General features: G+C 47.6%; 1 pseudogene; it reads right to left on the bottom strand.

Moving 5' to 3' along the window:
• Nucleotides 1–27,663, bottom strand: LOC120667861 (annotated as a pseudogene).

Below are 27,663 nucleotides of genomic sequence, written 5' to 3'. Positions count from 1 at the left end.
TCATCTCAACAAGGACGATGCCTTAGTCAAAACGGCACGGGAACGCGTCGTGCCAATGCTGGAGCTGCCGCTGCTACCGGTCACATCAAGAGATTCATGAGAAAGGGACGCAACAGCAGAAGGCACGAACGTTGCGACCGGCATCGCCGCCGGTAGTACTGGAAGCGGCGCTTCGAGCCGCAGCACGCTGACGGCCTGCCTGATGGACGGCCTCAGGCTGCGGTCAGGGTGCGCGCATCAGAGCGCCGTGATCATCAAGCGCTCCATTTCCCGGTGGTCGAATTCACCGTCCAGCCGAGCATCGGCCGCGTCGATGATCCTTCCGCGGCCGTAGAGTTCCCAGACCCACTGCACCAGGTGCATTGTGGTCGGTTCGTCGGTGCCGGTGCCTGTGCCCGCTTCTTCAAGGACCACGATTGGCCGGCGGCCGCAGGCAATCTCGAGGGCCACCACGCCGAAGCTGTAAATATCGGACATGGCGCTAGCGCTGCCGGAGACCATGCACTCCGGGTCCATGTAGCCCATCATGCCGGCGAGCGCTGTGGTGTGAGATTCCCGGCTGTGGTCGACGAGCCTCGCCAGCCCGAAGTCGCCGAGCTTGGCATTGAAGGATGCATCCAGCATCACATTGCTCGGCTTGATGTCACGGTGCACGACGCACTGCTCCCAGTCCTGGTGAAGGTATAGAAGTGCAGAACCGATACCAAGCACAATCTGATGCCTGAAGATAACACATAACACATGACAAAAACCATAAACCTGAGTGATTTTCAAACAACTCTGGAAAAGATAGTCCTATATGCATGATTATGTGTGGTACCTGAGAGGCCACGGCAACACTTTTGTCATGAGTGTGAATATGGGTGTCAAGACTGCCATTGGGCATGAATTCGTAGACAAGCAAGAGCTCGCCACCGCCATGGCACCATCCAATGAGCTGAACGAGGTTGCGGTGTCTCAGTCGGCTTATGATCTTCACCTCGGAAATGTACTCCTTCCTCCCCTGCTTGGAGGTCCTGGACACCCTTTTTATGGCGACATGAAGGTTCATGTCCTTGAGGTAGCCGTGGTTGATAGAGATCGGGTGCTCTAGCCTAAGAGGGGTAGGTGGTGAATTAGGTACTATTAAAACGTTAACCTATGGCTCCAACTAATTTGCACAAAACTTAAACTAGACCAAGCTATCTAGATGTGCAACTACAGTTCACCTTAGTGTAAAAACCTCATCCCAAAAGAGTTTTGCAACCTATAGTCAATCCTAGCAAGATACTACACTAAGAAAGTAAAGGCACACAAGTTGCAATATTAAAAGCAGAAGCTTAAGGAGAAGGATGAGAGGAAGCGAACTCTCAACACGAGGATATATCCCGTGTTTCGGTTTGCCACAAAGGCGCCCCTACGTCCACGTTGTTGAAGCACTCACGAAGAGTATCGCTTCCCGGCAATCAAGTCTCTTCCGTAAATACAATCACGGTTACCTTGATCCCGATCTTCACTAAGGAAGATTGCCCACGAAGGAGGGGTCTTCATCCCCCGCACAAAGTTGTCGATGCCGCTCCACACCAAGACGGAGGGTCGTTGACGAGCCGGCGGGCCACCAATTCTCCAAGGAGGCCGGTGCACCGAGATACAAGTTTGGTTCACTCTAGAACCACAGCACAAGGATCTAAATCTTGCTTGATCACTCACTCAAGAGTTAACCTAGCACTAACACTCACAAAGCTTGTGCTAAGGACTAAGGATTTGATCTCTTTGCTCTTGGATGCCTTGGAGGTGTTCTTGGATGTGTGTGTGATGTCTTGGGACTCCAGCAAACTTCAAATGGCCGGGAGAGCTCAAATATATAGGCCTCCAAGTCAAACTAGCCGTTTGTAGCCGTTAGCAGCTTTCTGCGTAGGCATCGGAACATCCGGTGCATAGTGCATCGGTTCTTCCGGTCACTCTGCGTTTTGAACTAGCCATTGGCTTCTCTGACACGGCCGCAACACCTTCAGGGACCATCGGTTGAACCGATGCTTAGGCGTCGGTTGTTCTGGTGACACTTGATTCGCAGATAGCCGTTGCTCCTTGCTGACATCATTACACCGACGCTTGCTCCGATGGGGCATCGGTTCATCCGGTGCTGAAGGCTTAGTTGCTGTACGCTTGACAATGTCTCTGGAACATAGTATATTGAATGCAGCGATGCTTGACTTGATACCGTCGGTTCAACCAGTGCTTCACTTCTTTCTTCACTTGATCTCCAGAGGCGCTCAGTCTTGCACCAATACCAGGGCGTCGGATCTTCCGACAACCATCGGATGCACCGATGCTATAGGCATCGGTTCTTCCGGTGCTACTGATTTCAATAGAACTCATCCAATTCAGCGTTTTTTAGTTCTTTTCTTCGTGTTTGCTTTTTATGGCCTTTTTACATCATCTCTGGGATCTAGAAATGTTCACTCAATAAAACCATTAGTCCCATTAATTGTGTTATCATACGATCACCAAAATCACTCGAAATGGCATAAATGGTGCCATATTCGTTACAATCTCCCCCTTTTTGGTGATTGATGACAACACAATCAAAACAAGCATAAATTTTGCAAAAATTGATAAATTTAACCACTTACACTCGCTTGGATGTTTACTACCATTTAATGATGGTTGGCCTCCCCCTAAAACCATGATCCCCCCTTTTGTTCCTCCCCCTATCTCGCTACTTCTCCCTCATGACTTGATTCACTTGGCATTTATTCTCCTTTAGAATATACTTTTTCTTCTTGGGAACATTTCTCTGTCTTTGTTGGGAACATGACTTGCTTTGATCCACATCTCTCCCCCTTTGGAATCAAATCACCTAAAAGGTCTTGTACCTAAAAGGTCTTGCAAAACAATATAGCTCAAGAGAAGATTAGTAGCCTAGGGAGTTAGTTCCATGACTTATGATCCAAATGTATGATATCAATGAAGATACCAATTGAAAATTTACTAAGGTGGATCACAAAATCACGAAACTAGCATGACATGAGCTAAGCTTTCTAAAAGTATGTGCACAAAATGATAATGTGAAAATAAAGTGCACAACTAGATGTTATAACTAGAAACCTTAGATCATATCATGCATGGAGGTACCTCTAAAAATGATAAGAAATTGACAAAGATACCAATTGAATGAGTTTAGAACCTTGCATACCTCCGGGGGACTACTTAGTTTACCTTGCTTGTACCAATTGAAAGTGACTTGCAACCAATTGAAAATCTTTAAGAGGTGAGCACTTGCTACCCCAAGGTTAAGCAAATATATGAGCACATAGCCTATGAACTTAGATATGAGCATTTAAGTTTAATAGAGCATGGCTCAATATGCAAGATGCACAATTTATCTAATCACTCTTGTAGAGTTGTTTGTTCACATTGAGCGTGAATAACATTCTCTTAGAGTGTTAACTCCATCGTGAGACTACAAAAGATAAACTTGCAAATATGTTAGTCTCAAAATCACAAACCATAGAGTGAACTCACCCGAAATGTGTGCATTTAGTGTTTGAATCACCAAGCAAATGTATGCACATTGTTTTTGACAACAATGGGAAGTTTACCCTATAGCTTGTGTTCATGGTACACATATGAAACACATACCTCATGAAGTCCATGTACCATGAAGGATAACCTTGTGTAGCTTTCTACACACTTATCAAACCATGTAGATTGCTCATGGGTTAGAATCATGACACAAGCAACCTACCATATATAACACTAGGAGATGCAAAACATGCAAACATCCTAGCAAGAGCAATGGAGCTACATGATGCTTGAATTTAAATCTAGCTACCATTACTTTGTGGGGGACTTGGGCAATAAATTTTCAAGTATTGAGCATAGCTTCTTTGGCTTGAACCTTCACTTCAACTTGTAAGCTAAGCCTCCAAATCCCCCGAAGCCATTCTTGGGCTTCAAGTCTCCTTTGGAACCCACACCATTTGAGGCCCCTTCATATTGGAGATGATGTCCTTGGGCACCCAAATGGAGTGGTTCCAACTCCTTTCCTTCTTCCCAACCTTGTGAGCAACCACCTTGCAATTTGTCTTCTTTTTGATCACATAGAAGGTGCTATTGCTTTTGTTCCTCCGATTGGGCTTGGTGTAGATGAGAGAACTCTTGATTGTGAGCTTCTTTTTGTTCTTCTCATCCAGAAGCTTCTTCCTTGTTTGAAGACACTTGTTAGACTTGTGGCCTTCTTTGTGGCACTTGGAGCAAGTCGCGGTGGACACCTTCTCAAGCTCCTTCACCATGTCTTCACGGTTATCTTGAGAAGGTTGGACATTGCTCTCTATGCCTTTGCCCTTCAATCTATACAAGTCCTTCATGAGCCTTTCCACTTCTTGCTTGAGCTCATCATTCTCCTTGGCAATGAGATCATCACATAATTCTACAACAACATTCTCATTGCATTTCTCATTGCAAGGGTTAGAGCAAGATTCATCCATTAAATCAATGCAAGAAATTGAAGCATCTACCCTAGAGATAGGAATTGCACAAGAGATAGTTTGCTTCATTTTCAAAGAGACATTTGTATCATTAATGCTCTCAAATTTTAATTTAAGCTCTTCATGCTCCTTGCTAAGAAATTTGAATTTGCACATCAAATCTTCAAAATTTGTAGCAAGAGAAGCATTTTGATCTTTGAGAGCACTAAAGTTTTTGATTTCCTTCGATTGCTTCTTAATGACTTTTTGATGCTCATGAATAAGGTCAAGAAGTTCATCAATTGAAGGAGAGTCGGAATCATCATCACTTACATCGCTGTCCATACCTTTGGCCATAAAGCAAGTGTTGGATGATGATCCCATGCAGGTGGTGAATTTCTTGTTTGTTTCATCACTTGAACTTGCACTTGATTCTTCACCACCGCTTATCCATTCACCAAATACGGCATATGATTCATGTTTGGGCTTCTTCTCCTTGTTTTGCTTGTTCTTCTTGAACTTCTTCTCAACCTTCATAAGTTGATGGTGAGGCCCATCTTTGAGGAAGGCCATATACCCCAATGAGTTGATTTCCTTCAAGTATTTGTTCTTCTTCTTTACTTGCTTGTAGAGGTTGGGGTTCATTGGCTCTTTTTCATCATTTGAAGAGCTTCTTACATCCTCTTCTTCCACATCACTTGAGCTACCTTTGATGACCATCTTCTTCAACTTCTTGAGGTGTTTGCATGCAAGTACACTATGTGTTGGTGAAGATGATGGCGCTTTTGCCTTGATGTCATTGCGTAGCTCATCGGCAATCACCTTGTTGAGGACTTGATTTGGTGTCATTGTGTCGAGCTCTTTCTCATATAAAATTGTGGTCACCAAATCATAGTCCGACCTTCGGAGTGAGTGAAGGATCTTGCGAATGAGTTCCAAATCTTCAATTTGCTTCTGTAAGGATCGATGGACCAAGAGGGGGGGAATTGGGCCTTTTTCAAATTTCTAAAACAAAGTAAAGCAACCTTAACCTATGCAATACTAGTAAGGCTCAATTCACCAACCGGCTAGCTAAGCGAACTACACAAGCTTATGAAGATACAACTAGATATAAAACTAAGCAAGGTAGAGCTAAGCTATGATCTCTAAGGTCAAGCACATGAATAATTGCATGAAAGTAAGTGCTTGAAAGTAAAGAGTGGGCAAGAGACAACTGTATTTTTTCCCGTGGTGTCGATGTGTTGGCACACACCCCTAATCCACGTTGTGACACTCACTAAGAGTCTTGTCACCTCCCAAGTCACCGAGACGAGGGCGCTCACTAGGAGTCTCTGTTCACCATCCCGGCGTGGTGGAGCTCAAGCCACGTACAAACTTCTTCGGGCTCCCACAATCGTTGGCAAGCTCCGGAAGAAACACCTTCAATCACCAAGATCGCCTAGGTGCTGCCAATCACCAAGAGTAACAAGCTAGGGTCTTCACTTGAGCAAGAACCGATCACCAAGAACGAATGCACACAAGCTTCTCTCTACTCAAGTCCTTAGTCTTGCTTCTTGAATGATTGAATGAACAAATGTGTGGAAGATGAAGCTCAAGATGGCTCTCAACAATATATGAGTGTATGAATGTTGCCTAGTGTTAAGAGAGTGCAAAATGACCCATTGGAGGGGTATATATAGGCAGCTCACACGAATAGAGCCGTTGGAGAAAAGCTACCAGAAAACTACGAAGCGCCGGTTAATCCGACGATCCTCCAATAGCCATCGTCGGTTTAACCGATGAAAGTAAACTGCCCTTTCTGAAAACTAGCCGTTACAACTTGGTCAGATTAACCGACGTATCATCGGTTTAACCGGTGAGTGTAGTTGTCCACTGATCAACTGAAAAACCAAGTCTCTGGACAACTGCACCGACGTTAACTCAAATCCATCATCGGTTTAACCAGTGAGTACAACTTCTGAAATCCCTGGAAAAACCATCTCACTGGTCAATTGCACCGACGTCTCATTTCAAACAGCGTCGGTTTAACCGGTGTATTGAACTTAAAAAGCCCTGAAAAAACCAACTCTGGACTAATGCACCGACGTTAATTCAAACAACATCGGTTTAACCGGTGTATAGAACCTGTCCAGACTCTGCTGACTGCGTTTAACCGACGTATTGAAAAGTGGTAGCGTCGGTTAAACCGGTGTATAGACTTTTTCTGATTTTGCCTTTTCTGATTTGAGTCTTGAGTGAAATCTAAATATTCTTGAGATATAAGTTGAAAACCACTTATTTGAACTTCTAGGAACCTGAGTGACCATAGTGTGCATCCATTTTCAAATGACCATGTCCATGCTCAAGTTACTTGACCTTAACCCCTCTTAATAGTGCGATCACTACAAAACTATAAAACCTATACTAACCTAAGTGTCCTTCTCAACCTTACGACACTTAGGACTAGAAAGATCCTTAATCTTGTTATATATTTGAGTTGAATACCGAGATCGCCTTTTTGAATAACGAAATTTAGGGGCCTCTTTTGACATATGACCAAATGAGCGATAATGATCTATTAAGCTGCACAAACTCATTAGTCACAATAATGGTTGTCATTAATCACCGAAACAAACCTAGAGGGCCTAGATGCTTACAATCTCCCCCTTTTTGTTGATTGTTGACAACACAAACATAAAATATAATGAGAGAACGAGAAATATAAATAGGATAAACTCAAGCAAACTCGAAAGAGAACCAAGGAGCTCAACGGCTCAAACGAAATCCATAGATATGTCTCAAAGCACAGCATACTCAAGAGTCAAATGTACATATCCATGAACTAACACCAAATGATATATAACATCAAAGTCCTGATAACTACGAGCTCTCTCTATCTCTACCCTCCCCCTGACTCCAACTCCCCCTGACTCTCTCCCCCTTTGGCATCAAAGCACCAAAAAGGCGAGCTACTGGTCCGGCTATCGTGGTACGGTGTGGAAGCGGTCCGGGTCATCGTCGTCATCGTCGTCGGACGGAGAACCCTCGGTGACGGACGGGAGCTGAGGGTCTGAGCTAACTGGAGGTGTAGCTATCGTGGAGGCTCTCGTGCTGGCACTGCCTGGAAGAGGGTCCGTAGAAGTGGTAGCCGGCTCAGCAGAAGATGTGTCAACATCTGAAGTAGTAAGTGCTGAAGCTGCTGGCTGTGTCGTCTGCGGAACTATACACTCCTCTCCTCCTCCCCCTGAAGGTAGTGACTGTGGTACAACGGGGAGGGCGATTGACTGAACTGCTGATGGTGAGTCCTGGAAGAGTGTAGTCGCTGGCAGTGGTGAGAAGAGCGGACGACCGGTAGACCCAAGGAGTGCAGACATCGAGAACGTGGTCTCCGGTGTCGCTGTAGTGGCTGGAGCTGCAGTGGGCGCTGGAGTTGGAGTGACTGCAAGCTGAGGTGCTCCAACACCCTGAAGGCCTGGCTGCTGCGGGGCGAGTCCGGTGTAAGTGTATAGCTGTGTGATCATCCCGAACATCGCCATCATGCCCTGCTGCATCTGCTGGAACTGAGCGTCTGTCCTCTATGATACTCGATCAATAAGCCCGACAAAATGCTCCTCGGCTGCAGCCCGCTCTCGGGCGACCTCTCTCTGAATCGCTGCAAGCTGAGCCTCATGGGCTCTCCTGGCCTCCTCCTGTGCTATCCTGTAACACCCTAATTCAAATTTCAGCAATTTATAATAAATTTAATTGGTTTTACTTTCTAAGGTTTATTGTGTTAGACTTGCATTTAATCTAATTTTTGTTCCATAAATAATTAAAATCCATCATAGGTTAATTTTGTTGTTGCATCATGCTGGAGCATCTTTTCTTTTGTTGTGTGGTTAGGTTTTGAATTCAAATTTGTTTGAATTCAATTAGTTGTATTTGGTTAGAATTAGGAAGGAAAAGAAATAGAAATATAGAAGAGAGCCTCAAACCCAAAACCACTCAGCCCAAACCCGACCCAGCTTGGGCCCAAGCGCCGCAGCGGCCCATCCCGCAACCCAACTCCTCCGCGCTCGGGCCGACCAGCCTTACCCCGCTCGGCCCACTTCCCCTCCCACCACGCGCGGCCCAGTCGGGCCTGCCTCCGAGCTCGCTCTCTCCTGGGCCCGTTCCTCCCTCACCCCGCGTAGCACTCCCCTCAGCTCTCCTCAGCCCGCAAGCACGCCTCATCCCGCTGACCTCCTGGCCCCACTGGCCAGAACCTTCCTCTTCCTCCGCCCAAGATCCTCGCCGTGACGCCGCGTCTCTGTTTCGCGCCGAGGCCCGCTGCCCGCTGCCCTGTGGTCCCGCTCCGCTCCGCGCGCGCCCGAGGTCCACTGCCCAGCCCTCCGAGCGCCTGTCTCTTCTAGAAGTTTCCCCCACACGAGCCGGATCGAGTCAGAGCCGGGAACGCGCAATCAGTTGCCGCGATCCGTTTTCCCCGCGCAGGGTTCCGCCGAGATCACCGGGGCTCGCCTGCGTCGAGGATCACGGTCTTCCCCTTTAATTGGCCTGTGAGCCTTCCCTGCGCTTCGCACTTCCCCTAACTGCGCAGCAGAGCCGAATCCCGCTCTGCCCCGCCTCACCGAGCTCCGCCGCCACAGGTGAGCGTTTCACCGGAATTAGTCGCCGCCGGTGACTTTTGGCCCGCCCTGACTCACCTTACAACCTCGCAAGCACACCCCACACCGACCCGCGCTGCCCAGAAGTCCGAAGGCCCCTTGCCTCGATCCGTCTCCGACTCCGTCCGAGCGCCGCCGCTCGGGCCTCGTCGCCGACCCCCTCTGCACCACATCTCCGCCTGAACCTTGCACGGTGAGCACTAGCCCTGTTTCCTCTCCCTGTTGCGCTAGGTCCTAGGGCTAGTAGACCACCGCGGAGGCTGGAACGGCGAACGTCGCCGCTCCGCCGCCGCTGGCGCCGCAGTTCGCCGTGGCGGACTCGCTGCAGCGCTCCGCAGCCCCGCGCAAGGCCCGCACTGGCTTGCCTTCGCTTCGCAGGCGCTCCCCGAGTCTTTTGCGGCCGGGATTCCGCACCAGAACCGCCCGAAACTCACCTCGCCGGCGAGCTCCGCCGAGCAGGCCCGCCGCCGCCTTAGCACCCGTCGTTCCGGACCCCCCCGAACACCGCTAACCCCTTGGGAGGATCGCGCGTGTCGCCTAGAGGCTTCTAGACCCCAGCCCTGCTCAAATCTCCCCCGGGGAGGCCGAGATTGGCCACCTCCGGCCGCCCGCCGCCGCAGGAGCACGTCGCCGGCGCGTCCCGCCGCCGCCCCCGCGCCCCTTTGCCCTGGACCGCCGGATCCACAGGCAACGGCCCTGATTAGATCAAGTTGCCGTCCAACCCGAGCCGCGCGATCGCGATCCGACGTCCCAGGATCGTGCGTACCGGTTCGCCCGCGCCCTTTTGCTAAAGAGACCCTGGGTTTATTCTAAATAAACCCGCAGTCCATCTCAGTTGAAATATATTTTCAAGTATGCCCTTCCTTTTAACACTTAGACCCCTGATCTTTTTAGATTTTGAACCCGCCGTCCAGCACCTGGCCTTTTGCACGCTAGCCCTCAGATTTAGTCGTTAATTGCGTTTTAGTCCTCGGTTTTTGTAGAAAACCCCCTGGAACTTCAGTTTTCTTACAAATAAGCCCCCAGAACTTGTTTTTGGCCTAGCAAATGCGTTTTAGCTCCGTTTTTAGCGTTCTTTATGTCCACGCGATCGTTGTAACGAGTAGAACAGTTTAGACTTAGTTTTTCTTGCTGTTTTATTGTAATGATGTACTGTTTCTTAGTTTTTGTTAATGTTTGTTTGTATGCTTATTTTCGTGCATTGTTTTGGCCATGTGTTCGTGAGTAGACGCTGATCCAGTTGAGGAGCCCCAGTACCAGTACCAGGAGCAGCCTTCTTCCGAGCACTTTGAGCAGCAGTCAGAGCAGTACGAGGAAGGCAAGTATAACATGAACAACCTATCACTTTTAAATACATTTTCATACTGCATTTTAATACTGTATGCCTATAAGGACTTTCCTAGCCACTTTATATCCTTTATATATACCCTTGGGTTGCATTTTTGGTTAGTTGTGCTAGGTTGCTGCGCTATAACACACTCTGGTCCTTTTTAATTAAATTGATTAATGGTTTACTTGAATTTAATTCTGAGAGTGGCACTCTGTGTGGCTTGAGTGGCTCACGTCTCGTTAAAATTTGGCTTTTGTTAGAAACATGGTTTAGGGGGCCAGCACGGTGCTTAGTGCTTGGTTGGCCACTCTCCATAAGGACCGGTTCATAGAGCGACAACCTGGGACAACAGCGCTACCACAAGGCTAGAATGGGATAGACTTGGCGTAATAATTAGATCTTTTTGGTTTGGAGTAACTTACCTGCGGGGCAAGAGTAGTAAGCTTCAATGGTCCCTGATCCTCCGGCTTGGTCTGTGCTACGTGCTTGTACCCCTGGAGGTGGGCCCCATCGTCGCCGACCTAACTCTCGCGGTTACGCCTTACCAACGAGATTCTTTTTAAAGGCCTCGTAGTGAGTCGCTGGCCATCTCACCTAAGGAAGTGTGATGAACAACTGGCGTAGCTCACGACTTGTGGGTAAAGATGTGCAACCTCTGCAGAGTGTAAAACTGGTATACTAGCCGTGCTCACGGTTATGAGCGGCCCAGATCCTCCTTTTGATTAGTGAAGTTATCTCCTTCCGACGAGGGAGGTGCTTCTCGGGGTTATCTTGGTGGCTTGGTTTTGGTTTGGTTCTCAGTAGTATCATAATTAAATCTGATTAATTACTATGTAACTGGGTTAATGGTAATTCATCAACTCGTAGTAAATAGCTTTAATAAAATTTTGCCAACACTTAAAAGCTAATGCAGTTAAGTCAGCCAGCCTAGAGCCTCATAGTTTGTGTTATACTTGTTGAGTACAAGTTGTGTACTCACTCTTGCCTCTTCTCTACTTTTTCCTCTTGGCTTCGTTACTGCTGCTCAGTTCCTGCCGACTCGAGGGAGTTCGTCCAGCGCTACCAGGACTACGAGGACTTCTAGGTGCTTCGTCTCCCAGTCGACGTCCCTGTGGCGCCCTGCTTCAGCTTCGGAGAGCTTTATTCGTATTTTGTACTTCGCTTCCGCTGTATCAGACATTTTGTCATTATTGTAATAAATAACATTCGTATTCACTTTATTATGTCTTTTTACGTGATATGTGCTATGATATACTGTTCATTCTGTTGTATATACGTGTGACTTGATCCTGGCACGTATATGATTGCTCGGTTTATGTTCTTTTATAAACCGGGTGTTACAGAGTGGTATCAGAGCCGTATCGACTGTAGGACGAAGCCTAGATAGAACTGGTCGAGTTTTAGGACTTCTTCTCACCAATCCTTGACTGCTGAAACTATTTTACTATTATACCCCTTGACTTCTATGACTTTTATCCTTCTTGCCTTGATTTCTCTCTCTGAAGAATAGTTTTCGTAGATTTTGGCCTGAATCAGTCATCTGACCACCATGAGTACTAGCTAGGTGACCCTTTCATAATAATACGATAGCACGTTCTGCGACGCGTTGTGTTAGTCGAGTCGTATGCTAAACTCGGCTAAGTCGTGAAAATTGTCTGCTTGTTATTATGCTACATGTTTGATTTGGATTTTTGGTTGATTGCATAGTTTAGTAGATAAATTTGTTTAAAGAAAATCAGTATTAAGTAAAGTTAATTAAATAATAAAATGAGTTAGATCGTTGGGGGTAAAACCGTCCACTCTATCCTCTCTATTTTATCATGCCTTGAGTTTCCCCGGTCTTCGTTGTTGGGAAGAAGGATAATACGGAGAGGATATGATATCCAGTGATTCACTGGCAAGGACGTCACCGACGAGGACGTCGGTTTCTGTAAGGGGGTAGGGATGTGACACCCCGGCCTACAGTTAGTACAAGAGAAGTTGAGAATCTCTCAGACGAAACCGAAGAGTTATGCTCTAGTTCCTAGTTCCCGGATTTATGTGACATTTATCTGGAGTTATCAGCAGTAATGCCTGAGCAGTGTTATCTAAATAGGATAGAACCTTAAATAATGGAGTTTTTCTCTCTTCCTTGACCTTACCCATCTGTGTTTCCTTTTGCCCCAGCTCAGATGTCGGCAGAACAAAAAGACCTTGGAGACAGTGCAATGGGTGATGGTGAGAAAACTTGCCAGTGTTGCCAATTCTATGGTGTTCCTTGTCGTCAAGTTCGTGCGACTGAAGATGAAGCCACAACTAAAAGGAACCAGAGGTTGTTCTCCGGTACGAAGAGAAAGATACCCCATCAAGGGCAGCTAGCGGAGGATTCCCTTTTCCTTGACGGTCCATCGGTCGATGAGCTACAGACTATCCAGAAGAGAAATGATCCTGAGTGCTCTAGAGATACACAGGTCAGGAACCGAGCACTCTATGATTATGTTGATGGGTTGACTATCACTATGAATGTGATCCAGCCACGCGGTCGCAAGGAGTCCAAAGAGCAAGCAGCAGAAATAATGCAAGATGTGAAGATAAGTTCACAGGGAGGTCAACGAAGTAGCGCCATTCACCGCCACCGCATGTGCTACAAATGCGGGCAGAAAGGTCATTATGCTAAAAGTTGTCCAGCACCTCAGGCTCCACAGCAGGCAGGACAGCAGGGGCGCCCAGCCCAACCCAGGGCGCCACGACAGGGGAAGGTGGACCACGTGACGGCCAAGTCAGCTGCTGAGGCTCCTAATGTGGTTATTGGTACATTCATGGTCAACTCTTATCCAGCTACGGTGCTTTTCGATACCGGTGCTACTCATTCTTTCATTTCCAAGTCATTTGCCGAGCAGCATCGTATTCCAGTTTCGTGTCTGAGGTTAGCTATGGTAGTTGCCTCACCTGGGGGCCCAATACACACATGCTCTATATGCTCCAGAGTTAGTATTGTCATAAGAGGGGCAGAATTCCGCACTGGTTTGATCGTCATTGATTCCTTGGGGATAGATGTGATTTTGGGCATGGAGATCCTTACCAGATGGGGAGTCCGTATTGATTGTGCTCAGCGGACAGTTCACTTGTCAGCATCTGATGACCAAGAGGTTATGGTCAGTGCTACAGAGTCTTCTGGTTTTCTTCATCAGATGGAGGCTAGACCCACGGATGGTATTCGCGTGGCGTCTGAATGCCCGGATGTCTTTCCGGAAGACTTGTCAGAAAAAGGAAGAGAAGTTGATGAAGACCTATCCTGATCTCTTTGCTAGCCAGCCCAGAATCTCGGGACGAGATTCCTGTAAGGGGGTAGGATTTGTAACACCCTAATTCAAATTTCAGCAATTTATAATAAATTTAATTGGTTTTATTTTCTAAGGTTTATTGTGTTAGACTTGCATTTAATCTAATTTTTGTTCCATAAATAATTAAAATCCATCATAGGTTAATTTTGTTGTTGCATCATGCTGGAGCATCTTTTCTTTTGTTGTGTGGTTAGGTTTTGAATTCAAATTTGTTTGAATTCAATTAGTTGTATTTGGTTAGAATTAGGAAGGAAAAGAAATAGAAATATAGAAGAGAGCCTCAAACCCAAAACCACTCAGCCCAAACCCGACCCAGCTTGGGCCCAAGCGCCGCAGCGGCCCATCCCGCAACCCAACTCCTCCGCGCTCGGGCCGACCAGCCTTACCCCGCTCGGCCCACTTCCCCTCCCACCACGCGCGGCCCAGTCGGGCCTGCCTCCGAGCTCGCTCTCTCCTGGGCCCGTTCCTCCCTCACCCCGCGCAGCACTCCCCTCAGCTCTCCTCAGCCCGCAAGCACGCCTCATCCCGCTGACCTCCTGGCCCCACTGGCCAGAACCTTCCTCTTCCTCCGCCCAAGATCCTCGCCGTGACGCCGCGTCTCTGTTTCGCGCCGAGGCCCGCTGCCCTGTGGTCCCGCTCCGCTCCGCGCGCACCCGAGGTCCACTGCCCAGCCCTCCGAGCGCCTGTCTCTTCTAGAAGTTTCCCCCACACGAGCCGGATCGAGTCAGAGCCGGGAACGCGCAATCAGTTGCCGCGATCCGTTTTCCCCGCGCAGGGTTCCGCCGAGATCACCGGGGCTCGCCTGCGTCGAGGATCACGGTCTTCCCCTTTAATTGGCCCGTGAGCCTTCCCTGCGCTTCGCACTTCCCCTAACTGCGCAGCAGAGCCGAATCCCGCTCTGCCCCGCCTCACCGAGCTCCGCCGCCACAGGTGAGCGTTTCACCGGAATTAGTCGCCGCCGGTGACTTTTGGCCCGCCCTGACTCACCTTACAACCTCGCAGGCACACCCCACACCGACCCGCGCTGCCCAGAAGTCCGGAGGCCCCTTGCCTCGATCCGTCTCCGACTCCGTCCGAGCGCCGCCGCTCGGGCCTCGTCGCCGACCCCCTCTGCACCACATCTCCGCCTGAACCTTGCACGGTGAGCACTAGCCCTGTTTCCTCTCCCTGTTGCGCTAGGTCCTAGGGCTAGTAGACCACCGCGGAGGCTGGAACGGCGAACGTCGCCGCTCCGCCGCCGCTGGCGCTGCAGTTCGCCGTGGCGGACTCGCTGCAGCGCTCCGCAGCCCCGCGCAAGGCCCGCACTGGCTTGCCTTCGCTTCGCAGGCGCTCCCCGAGTCTTTTGCGGCCGGGATTCCGCACCAGAACCGCCCGAAACTCACCTCGCCGGCGAGCTCCGCCGAGCAGGCCCGCCGCCGCCTTAGCACCCGTCGTTCCGGACCCCCCCGAACACCGCTAACCCCTTGGGAGGATCGCGCGTGTCGCCTAGAGGCTTCTAGACCCCAGCCCTGCTCAAATCTCCCCCGGGGAGGCCGAGATTGGCCACCTCCGGCCGCCCGCCGCCGCAGGAGCACGTCGCCGGCGCGTCCCGCCGCCGCCCCCGCGCCCCTTTGCCCTGGACCGCCGGATCCACAGGCAACGGCCCTGATTAGATCAAGTTGCCGTCCAACCCGAGCCGCGCGATCGCGATCCGACGTCCCAGGATCGTGCGTACCGGTTCGCCCGCGCCCTTTTGCTAAAGAGACCCTGGGTTTATTCTAAATAAACCCGCAGTCCATCTCAGTTGAAATATATTTTCAAGTATGCCCTTCCTTTTAACACTTAGACCCCTGATCTTTTTAGATTTTGAACCCGCCGTCCAGCACCTGGCCTTTTGCACGCTAGCCCTCAGATTTAGTCGTTAATTGCGTTTTAGTCCTCGGTTTTTGTAGAAAACCCCCTGGAACTTCAGTTTTCTTACAAATAAGCCCCCAGAACTTGTTTTTGGCCTAGCAAATGCGTTTTAGCTCCGTTTTTAGCGTTCTTTATGTCCACGCGATCGTTGTAACGAGTAGAACAGTTTAGACTTAGTTTTTCTTGCTGTTTTATTGTAATGATGTACTGTTTCTTAGTTTTTGTTAATGTTTGTTTGTATGCTTATTTTCGTGCATTGTTTTGGCCATGTGTTCGTGAGTAGACGCTGATCCAGTTGAGGAGCCCCAGTACCAGTACCAGGAGCAGCCTTCTTCCGAGCACTTTGAGCAGCAGTCAGAGCAGTACGAGGAAGGTAAGTATAACATGAACAACCTATCACTTTTAAATACATTTTCATACTGCATTTTAATACTGTATGCCTATAAGGACTTTCCTAGCCACTTTATATCCTTTATATATACCCTTGGGTCGCATTTTTGGTTAGTTGTGCTAGGTTGCTGCGCTATAACACACTCTGGTCCTTTTTAATTAAATTGATTAATGGTTTACTTGAATTTAATTCTGAGAGTGGCACTCTGTGTGGCTTGAGTGGCTCACGTCTCGTTAAAATTTGGCTTTTGTTAGAAACATGGTTTAGGGGGCCAGCATGGTGCTTAGTGCTTGGTTGGCCACTCTCCATAAGGACCGGTTCATAGAGCGACAACCTGGGACAACAGCGCTACCACAAGGCTAGAATGGGATAGACTTGGCGTAATAATTAGATCTTTTTGGTTTGGAGTAACTTACCTGCGGGGCAAGAGTAGTAAGCTTCAATGGTCCCTGCTCCTTCGGCTTGGCCTGTGCTACGTGCTTGTACCCCTGGAGGTGGGCCCCATCGTCGCCGACCTAACTCTCGCGGTTACGCCTTACCAACGAGATTCTTTTTAAAGGCCTCGTAGTGAGTCGCTGGCCATCTCACCTAAGGAAGTGTGATGAACAACTGGCGTAGCTCACGACTTGTGGGTAAAGATGTGCAACCTCTGCAGAGTGTAAAACTGGTATACTAGCCGTGCTCACGGTTATGAGCGGCCCAGATCCTCCTTTTGATTAGTGAAGTTATCTCCTTCCGACGAGGGAGGTGCTTCTCGGGGTTATCTTGGTGGCTTGGTTTTGGTTTGGTTCTCAGTAGTATCATAATTAAATCTGATTAATTACTATGTAACTGGGTTAATGGTAATTCATCAACTCGTAGTAAATAGCTTTAATAAAATTTTGCCAACACTTAAAAGCTAATGCAGTTAAGTCAGCCAGCCTAGAGCCTCATAGTTTGTGTTATACTTGTTGAGTACAAGTTGTGTACTCACTCTTGCCTCTTCTCTACTTTTTCCTCTTGGCTTCGTTACTGCTGCTCAGTTCCTGCCGACTCGAAGGAGTTCGTCCAGCGCTACCAGGACTACGAGGACTTCTAGGTGCTTCGTCTCCCAGTCGACGTCCCTGTGGCGCCCTGCTTCAGCTTCGGAGAGCTTTATTCGTATTTTGTACTTCGCTTCCGCTGTATCAGACATTTTGTCATTATTGTAATAAATAACATTCGTATTCGCTTTATTATGTCTTTTTACGTGATATGTGCTATGATATACTGTTCATTCTGTTGTATATACGTGTGACTTGATCCTGGCACGTATATGATTGCTCGGTTTATGTTCTTTTATAAACCGGGTGTTACATATCCGATCCTCTCGCTGCTGAGTGACAAGCTGCTGAAGTAGAGAGGTAAGCTCGGACGGCTGAGTCACCTGGGACTCTGTAATAGTAGCAGCTGCCGGTGACTCTGGAGCTGGCTCTCGGGACCCTCCTGCCTCGTGGTCGTGACTGGCGGGTGCTGCAGGAAAGTACTCGGCACCCTCGGAGGAGTCTGACTCAAGCTCAGACCAGTGTATCTCATCATCTCTTCCGGGAAGCTGTGCCTCGGCAGCTAGCGGTGCCTCATCCTCCTGTGCCACTCGGGCCTGTGTCTCAGGTGACAACTGTGCCATGGTAGCTCTCTCTGCCTGTCTGCCTCTCTTCCGGTCCTGGGGAGCTGTCGGACGGTAAACTGGGAACCGGGGAGCCTCATCCTGACGGTACACACTGCTGACAGGTGACTCTGCTGGTACAATCATAGAACAAATATAGCTGATCCAGTGTGCATAAGGGAACTGCCTCACGACCCCCATCCCGTCAGTGATCACATCCTCGATCTCAGCCAAAATGAAGTCAACAATGTCAAAAGGCTCGTGAGTGAGGATGTGTAGGAGCAGTAGCTGCTGCAGGCCGGTGAACCCCTCTGGGTAGCCACTCCTCGGTAACAGAGTCCTCCGAAGGGCCACGTGAACTGCGTATGCCTCTGGGGTCAGCAGGCTAGGAACTCTGGCATAGGAGGCTGGAAACGGCTGGCGGAAGCACTGAGAGATCGCCTCGTGAGAAGGTGCAATCCCACCAATCATCGCTCTGTGCGGTGGATCTGCATCTCCATATACCATCTCGTGCAGGGAGACATCAACCAAATCAACTCCAAGTATCCCTACTATCGTCGCCCTGGACAGACCAAAAACCTGACCTCTAAACACGAAGTGTACGGTTCTACGCTCAGGAGCTATCCAGGCCGCGGCATAGAAAACTCTGACCCAGTCCTCGATAAACCTGTTCTGCTCTATCTGAAGTAACCTGGGCAGGCCTCTGAAGTGAGCAAAATACTCTCTGACGTCTGCTCCCCCTGCTGCTGTCCTCAGAGAGACCCAGTCTAGCACTCTGTGCGGGAAGATCCTGTGCCCTCGCCTCTGGTAGGTCTCGTAGAAGCTGGCCTGAAGAAGTGTCCAGAATCTACGGTTGACCCTGCTGTCACGGGTCACGGGGAACTAGTCCTCCTCTCCAACACTCCACCTGAGCCTCTTGACCTTCGCCGCATTGGCCTTGGTCAAGTTCTGGAGCAGCACACCTAGCTCCAGACGCACAACAGTGTCCATACGGAACACTGCGCGCTCGGCCTCTAGGGCCTCGGCTCTACGGGCGGCTGCTGCTGCTGTGGATCTGCGAGGCTCCTGTGGCTGGTGACCTCCTCGTGTCCTCGGTCCAGTGCGACGCTCGGTCGCTGGCGAAGTCTCTGCTGCTGGGGACGTCTGCTGTGTGTGGCCAGACTGTCGTAGAGTCGGTGACCCCTGAGTACTCTGCCCCTGAGACTGCTCAGACTGCTCTGCCTCTGAATCTGCAGCTGTATCTAAGTGATCTAACTCTGCTACTGCCTCTGTCATGGCTCTGGTGGCCCTGGCACCTCGGACCCTGCCCATACCTCGACCTCTGCCCCTGCCCCTGGCCGGCTGCTCCCTAATCGCGAATGGACGAGCACGGCCTGACGCCTGCTCCTCGGCGGCCTTGGCCACCATCTCGGCCTCTCTCTCTGCGCGGGTCTGCTTGCGGACGGGCTTCTCCACAACAACCTCCTTCCCCTTCCTCTTCTCATGACCCATCTCGGTCAGGCAATACCTCGAACACCCTGCAAGCACTGGGTGAGGGTGTGCTGCGGCGTGTGGCGTGGAGGCGCGGCTGCGTGGGCGTCGGCGTGCAAAGCGTGGAGGCGCGGCTGCGTGTGGACGGCGTATGCGGCGGTGGTGCACGGGCGGCATGGGAGCGCGCGGGCGAAGCGCGAGCTGCGGCGACTGCGTGGAGCGCGCGCGCGGGGGTGCAAGGCGTGGCGGCATGCAGGCGGGCGGCGCATGGAGTGTGCAGCGGCGGCGTGGAATGGCGATGGCGGCGGCTCGAGTTGGTAGAGACACGGGCGAAACAGAGGAAGAGAAAGCGGCGCGCGCAAGAGACATATATGACAAGTGGGCCCCGCGATTTTCCTTAACACCGGTCGATCCGACGCTTAGGGTATGAACGCCGGTTGATTGCATCGGTACAGTTCACCCGAGACTCCAGCAGAAATTCATCTGAACGCCGGTTGATCCGACGATATGTACTTTGAACTCGCCGGTTGAACGCTGCTAGCACCGGTTGATTGACAGGTCAGATCAGTGTTACATTCACCGGTTGATCCGATGTTCTGATATTTGCATACGCCGGTTGAACGCCTGGTTTGACTGAGCTGAGACAGAAACTTAGTAACGCCGGTTAAACCGATGGGTATAGGTCCATTAAGCATCGGTTTAACCGGTGAACCCGAAAACCCTTCACTCAGCTCACTCTTCTATGCTAAGTCCAATAAACTTATAAAATTCAACCAAACACAAGTTAATGGACTTGCATAGGCGACTTTACCCCTCAAAATATTTAGGATAGCACACTAGCTTAATAATTTTTCTTTTCGAATACAAGGAAAAGCCGCAATGCGAGACAAAGCGCCAAATAAAATGTATGAGCCTTGTCATAGGAATATTGAAGATAGAAAGCTTCAAACTCATCATGACATGACTCACTAGGCAATAATGCACCTAACACTTTGCTTTTTTCACTTTTCATGAATTAAGATCTTGTATATGAAACAAGTCTCATTTTCATCAAGTGATCTCCTTTGTGACCCTTACGCATGCAATGATAATGCAAACTACAACCACATGCGCAAAAAGAGTAAACATGAAGTGCACATCTATATGACAAGAAATGCATAACAAGAATTTAAGATCTACTTGTCAAGTTTGAACCCACGGGAAGCTTCTTCATGATGAGCCTTTCTACAAGCCTAGAGGAAAACAAGTGGACCACCACCTCTAGCTAAACCCTTGCTCATCACTATCTTACCATGGTTAGACAAGTGTCCTATATGTATGCATTTTTCTATATGACATGGAAACTTACATGATGTTTGCCGCATCTAATACATTAAGCTCATTCCTGAGCCTAACAAAAGTACTCTCATCTAATGGTTTTGTGAAAATATCCGCCAATTGCTCCTCGGATCTCACACCTTGAAGAGATATGTCTCCTTTAGCTTCGTGATCACGCAAAGAAGTGATGGCGAATATCAATGTGCTTTGTGCGAGAGTGTTGAACTAGATTTTTGGCAATTTTTACGGCACTTTCATTGTCACAAAGGAGTGGGATCCTATCTAGTTTCACACCAAAGTCCAAAAGGGTTTGCTTCATATATAGGATTTGGGCACAACATGCATCGGCCGCTATATATTCCGCTTCTGTGGTGGACAAAGCCACGGAATTTTGCTTCTTACTCGACCAAGAAACTAGAGAACGCCCAAGCAAGTGGCAACCCCCGGAGGTACTCTTGCAATCCACACGGCTTCCGGCAAAATCTGAATCCGAGTATCCTAAGAGATCCAAGCTAGCGCCTTTGGGGTACCACAAGCCTATGCTTGGGGTGTGCTTGAGATACCGAAGGATCCTATTCACAGCCAAGAGGTGTGATTCCTTTGGGTTTGCTTGAAAGCGGGCACACAAGCACACACTAAACATTATATCGGGCCTAGATGCGGTAAGGTAAAGCAAAGACCCTATCATAGAACGATAGAGGGATTGATCAACCGGTTTACCGTCCACATCTAAGTCGAGATGCCCATTGGTTGCCATGGGTGTCTTGATTGGCTTGCACTCATCCATCTTGAACTTCTTCAAGATATCTTTAGTATACTTTTCTTGATGGATGAATGTCCCATCCTTTAATTGTTTGACTTGAAAACCAAGGAAGAAGGTCAATTCGCCAATCATGGACATCTCGAATTCCCTAGACATCATGGTAGCAAACTCATGGCTTAGTGAATCATTAGTTGAGCCAAAGATAATATCGTCAACATAAATTTGACAAATGAAAAGATCCCCGTTGACGTCTTTTGTGAACAAAGTGGTGTCCACCCTCCCGATCTTGAATCCTTCCATGATTAGGAAGTCACGAAGCCTCTCATACCAAGCCCTTGGAGCTTGTTTGAGCCCATAGAGTGCCTTGTGCAACCTATAAACATGGTTAGGATTCCTCGGATCTTCAAACCCGGGAGGTTGCTCAACATAAACAAGTTCGTTAATAACACCATTTAAGAATGCACTTTTCACATCCATTTGATATAACTTAATATTATGATGTGAAGAGTAAGCAAGAAGGATGCGGATAGCTTCAAGTCTTGCGACCGGAACAAAAGTTTCACCAAAATCCAAACCTTCGACTTGAGAAAGCCCTTTTGCCACAAGTCTTGCTTTGTTGCGTATCACCACCCCATGTTCATCTTGCTTGTTTCGAAAGACCCACTTAGTGCCGATGATGTTCTTGTCTTTCGGAGGAGTTTAGAGGACCCAAACTTTATTGTGGGTGAAGTTGTTCAATTCTTCTTGCATGGCCATCACCCAATCCGAGTCCTCAAGCGCTTCCTCTATGCTAGTGGGTTCAATACAAGAAACAAACGAGTAATATTCGCAAAATGAAGCATGCTTAGAGCGAGTTCTTACTCCCTTGGAAGGACTACCAATTGGATGATCCTTGGAGATGCGACCATGCTTCACTAGCGGTACTTGCGTGGATGCTTGTTGGGGTGGATCATGGGTGACTTGTGCTTGTGGTGGAACAATTTGCTCTTCTTGTTCTTGGACTTGGGGTGTTGGCGTTGGCACATTTTTTTGAGGTTGTGGATCATCTTTTTCTTGATCTTCATCCACTTGGAGTGCCGTAGAGGTGCTTAGTGTAGATGAGGAAGGTCCTCCCCCGTGATCATTGCCTTCATGCACCTCTTCCAGCTTGATATCCCCAATGGACATCTTCTTCAAAGCTTCATCAATCTCCTCATCACCTACATTGTCATAGCCAACAACCACCTCTTGGGAGCCATTAGATTCATCAAACTCCACATCACATATTTCTTCAACTAACCCGGAGGTTTGATGAATACTCTATATGCTTTGGAGTTTGATGCATAACCAAGAAAGAAACCTTCATCACATCTACTCTCAAACTTACCGAGCCTTTTCTTCTTATAGATGAAGCATTTGCAACCAAAGACTCGAAAGTATGATATATTTGGTTTCTTCCTGGTGATGAGCTCATATGGAGTTTTCTTGAGGAGTCGGTGGGGATACACTCGGTTGGATGCATGACACGCCGTGTTGATTGCTTCCGCCCAAAACTTCTCGGACGTGCCATAATCATCCAACATTGCTCTTGCTAGAGTGATGAGTGTCTTGTTCTTTCTTTCCACCACTCCATTTTGTTGAGGCATGTAGGTGGCGGAGAATTCATGCTTGATGCCCTCTTCATCGCACCATTCTTCAATCTTCATATTTTTGAACTCGGTGCCGTTGTCACTTTGGATCTTCACAATTAGGGAGTTGTACTCCCTTTGAACTCTTCTTGCAAATGTCTTGAAGACTTCCGGAGTTTCACCCTTATCGCCTAGAAACATGACACAAGTATAGCGTGAAAAATCATCAACGATTACTATGCAATAGAGGTTACCACCAATGCTCTTGTATGTAGTTGGACCAAAGAGATCCATGTGTAGTAGCTCGAGCGGCTTGGAGGTAGACAACATCGTCTTGATGGGATGATGTGTTGCAACTTGCTTTCCGGTTTGACATGCTTTACATAACTTGTTCTTGTCAAATGTGACATCCTTCAAGCCGGTGATCATCCCTCTCTTGTGGGCTTTATTGAGGTTGCTCATGCCAATATGAGCAATTCTTCTATGCCAAAGCCACCCAAGAGACGACTTGGTGAAGAGGCATGTCATGGAGCTTGTTTGCTTTGAAGAGAAATCCACCAAGTAAATGTTACCATACCTAAACCCCGTGAATACCAATGACTTGTCTTCTTCAAGAGTTACTACAACACCATTCTTGTCAAAGGTACACATTAGTCCAAGATCACATAATTGAGCAATAGAAATGAGATTAAAACTAAGTGCTTCTACAAACAAGACATTAGAAATAGATAAATCTTTAGAGATTGCTATTCTTCCCAAACCTAAAACTTTTCCCCTTGAGTTATCACCATAGGTGACATGTTCATGATCGCCGGGGTCTTCAAGAGAGGTGAACATGCTATCATTGCCGGTCATGTGTTGAGAGCAACCGCTATCAAGTACCCAATGTTTTCCACCGGCTTTGTAGTTCACCTACACACATGAGAATTCACTTTTGAGTTTTTGGAACCCAAACAAGCTTTGGGCCTTGCACATGTGTGACAAGAGCTTTTGGGACCCAAAGTTGCTTGGGGAGCTTCTTCTTTGACTCCTTAGTGATTTTGCCAATGAATTTGGCCTTCACCTTGCCCTTCACTTTACTCAAAAGAAAATGGTTATTTTGAAACATTGATGAGTAATTCTTAGGTAAAGTAGGGAAAGGACGTGATGGCAAGGTGCACTCCCTAGTGTGGTGCCCGGTGACTTGGCAATGTTGGCAATATGAACCAACTTTCTTGATGAAGCTAGTCTTGATCTCCGGAGAAGGAGTAGTGCCTTGATTTGGTTCCGGAAATGAACCAAGACCTTTCTTGCCATAGTCACGAGCATTGTTGAAGAGAATTTCCTTGTGGATGTATTCTCCTCTTGAGTGCTTCTCCACACTACTCTTGAGGCTTGCCACTTGATCCATCAATTCCTTTTCCCTAGAAGGAGCAAGCTCGGGCACAATATTAGTGGCATTTGCATTAATGAGTAGGTCATCACATGAAGTAGAAGCATTGACCTTTTCAATAGTTTCATTGACAAAGTTCTCAAGACTTGGGTCAATTGTTTCATAGGCAAATTCAAGTTCTTGATATTTGTGAGCCAACTCCCTATGCTCTTGTTTAAGTTTTTTGTGGCTCTCTTCAACTTGCTTAGCAAGTACAAGTGACTCATTGTGCTTTTTGAGCAAGTCATTGTACTTGCCAAGCAAATCGGAGTGGGCAAGCTCTAACTTGGCATGAGTGCTCTCAAGAATCTTGACTTTGCCCTTTTCCCTCTTGATAACGGATGTATACTCATTAATGAGGTTAGTGAACTCATAAGGGTCAAGCTCTTCATCACTATCATTGTCCCTATCCACCTCACATACCTTTGTTTTACCTTTTGCCATGAGCCACATGGGAGGTGGAGGTAGCGATGATTCTTCATTGGTGAGGGCGATGGTGACGATATCTTCTTTCTCATCACTTGACTCTTCTCTTGATGAGACATCGGTCACTCACTCTTGTTTTTCTACCAAGAAGCTTCTCTTGGTGTTGCCCTTTTTCTTTGGGAAAAGCTTGGTCTTCTTGTCATGGCTCTTCTTCTTCCCGAGTTTCTTGTTTTTGTTCTTCTTGTCATCTTCATCATCGCTTGAATCATGGCGATGCTTGCTCTTGTTGTCCTTCTTTCTCTTGTCCGGCTTGGGGCAATTTGGAGCAATGTGACCTTTTTCTCCACAATTGTAGCAATTTTTGTTCTTGACATCTCCCCATGGCCGGAACATTCTTCTTTTAGGGTCAAAGTTGAAACCCTTCTTGTTGATCATGTCATTCAAGCGTGTGAACTTTCTCATCATAAGAGCAAGTTCTCTATCATCTTCTTCATTGGATGAGCTTTCATGATGATCTTCTTCTTCATTGCTTGAGCTTGATTCTTGCTTGACCATCTTGAGCTTGCGGTGCTTGTTGATCTTAGTTTTGAGAGCGATTGTTTTGCTTGTAGTTGGCTCTTCGGACATACCAAGGATACCCATTTCATGAGCGCGAATTTCGCCCACAAGCTCTCCTACTTCCATCGTATCAAGATTCTCCTTTTGAAGCATAGCATTGATGATGTTGTACTTGGGCTTCGGAAGGAGCATGAGAATCTTGCGGTTGATGGAGCCACTGTCAATTTTAGAAACTTCAAGTGCATTAATGTCCTTGACAATGACATTCAAGCGAGAATACATATCATTGCAATTTTCATGAGCTAGCATCTTCAAAGAATCATACTTAGCTCTAAACAAGTGATATTTTTGTTCACTAACTTTTGTAGAGCCTTCATGAATTTCAATTAGCTCTTTCCATATGTCACTTGCTAAGTCCATGCCGTTTACTCTAGCAAAGACTTCCTCACTAATGGCTTCGAAAATTGCATTTCTAGCCTTAGCATTCCATTTTAATTGCTCCAAGGTGGGAGTTATGGTGAACCCGGTCTTTGTTGCCAACCACACTTCGGGGGCAATCGCATCAAGGTATGCGGCCATACGAACTTTCCAATAGGCAAAGTTCTTGCCCTCGAAGTGAGGCGGCGAACCGCCCATCTTGGCCATAGCTCTAGGTGGTGAAGCCTAATGATCCAAATGAGCAACGAGGCTCTGATACCAATTGTAAGGATCGATGGACCATGAGGGGGTGAATTGGGCCTTTTTCAAATTTCTAAAACAAAGTAAAGCAACCTTAACCTATGCAATACTAGTAAGGCTCAATTCACCAACCGGCTAGCTAAGCAAACTACACAAGCTTATGAAGATACAACTAGATATAAAACTAAGCAAGGTAGAGCTAAGCTATGATCTCTAAGGTCAAGCACATGAATAATTGCATGAAAGTAAGTGCTTGAAAGTAAAGAGTGGGCAAGAGACAACCGAATTTTTTCCCGTGGTGTCGATGTGTTGGCACACACCCCTAATCCATCTTGTGACACTCACTAAGAGTCTCCGTTCACCATCCCGGCGTGGTGGAGCTCAAGCCACGTACAAACTTCTTCGGGCTCCCACAATCGTTGGCAAGCTCCGAAAGAAACACCTTCAATCACCAAAATCGCCTAGGTGCTGCCAATCACCAAGAGTAACAAGCTAGGGTCTTCACTTGAGCAAGAACCGATCACCAAGAACGGATGCACACAAGCTTCTCTCTACTCAAGTCCTTAGTCTTGCTTCTTGAATGATTGAATGAACAAATGTGTGGAAGATGAAGCTCAAGATGGCTCTCAACAATATATGAGTGTATGAATGTTGCCTGGTGTTAAGAGAGTGCAAAATGACCCATTGGAGGGGTATATATAGGCAGCTCACACGAATAGAGCCGTTGGAGAAAAGCTACCAGAAAACTGCGAAGCACCGGTTAATCCGACGATCCTCCAATAGCCATCGTCGGTTTAACCGATGAAAGTAAACTGCCCTTTCTGAAAACTAGCCGTTACAACTTGGGCAGATTAACCGACGTATCATCGGTTTAACCGGTGAGTGTAGTTGTCCACTGATCAACTGAAAAACCAAGTCTCTGGACAACTGCACCGACGTTAACTCAAATCCATCATCGGTTTAACCGGTGAGTACAACTTCTGAAATCCCTGGAAAAACCATCTCACTGGTCAATTGCACCGACGTCTCATTTCAAACAGTGTCGGTTTAACCGGTGTATTGAACTTGAAAAGCCCTGAAAAAACCAACTCTGGACTAATGCACCGATGTTAATTCAAACAACATCGGTTTAACCGGTGTATAGAACCTGTCCAGACTCTGCTGATTGCGTTTAACCGACGTATAGAAAAGTGGAAGCGTCGGTTAAACCGGTGTATAGACTTTTTCTGATTTTGCCTTTTCTGATTTGAGTCTTGAGTGAAATCCAAATATTCTTGAGATATAAGTTGAAAACCACTTATTTGAACTTCTAGGAACCTGAGTGACCATAGTGTGCATCCATTTTCAAATGACCATGTCCATGCTCAAGTTACTTGACCTTAACCCCTCTTAATAGTGCGATCACTACAAAACTATAAAACCTATACTAACCTAAGTGTCCTTCTCAACCTTACGACACTTAGGACTAGAAAGATCCTTAGTCTTGTTATATATTTGAGTTGAATACCGAGATCGCCTTTTTGAATAACGAAATTTAGGGGCCTCTTTTGACATATGACCAAATGAGCGATAATGATCTATTAAGCTGCACAAACTCATTAGTCACAATAATGGTTGTCATTAATCACCGAAACAAACCTAGAGGGCCTAGATGCTTACAGCTTCACACCTAAGGAATTAATCTCATTCACAAGAGTGTTCAAGCGTGAGTACATTGATTCGGCATTCTCATCATCAAGTTGCTTAAAGCTATTAAGCTTTTCAATGAGAACATTATATCTTTCGTTGACAACATCCTCCAT

Source organism: Panicum virgatum, chromosome 3N (genome assembly GCF_016808335.1).
Source record: "Panicum virgatum strain AP13 chromosome 3N, P.virgatum_v5, whole genome shotgun sequence".
In the NCBI taxonomy this organism is placed as follows: Eukaryota; Viridiplantae; Streptophyta; class Magnoliopsida; order Poales; family Poaceae; genus Panicum; species Panicum virgatum.
Note: the sequence above shows the minus strand (reverse complement) of the source record. Positions and strands in the feature narration are given on the sequence as shown.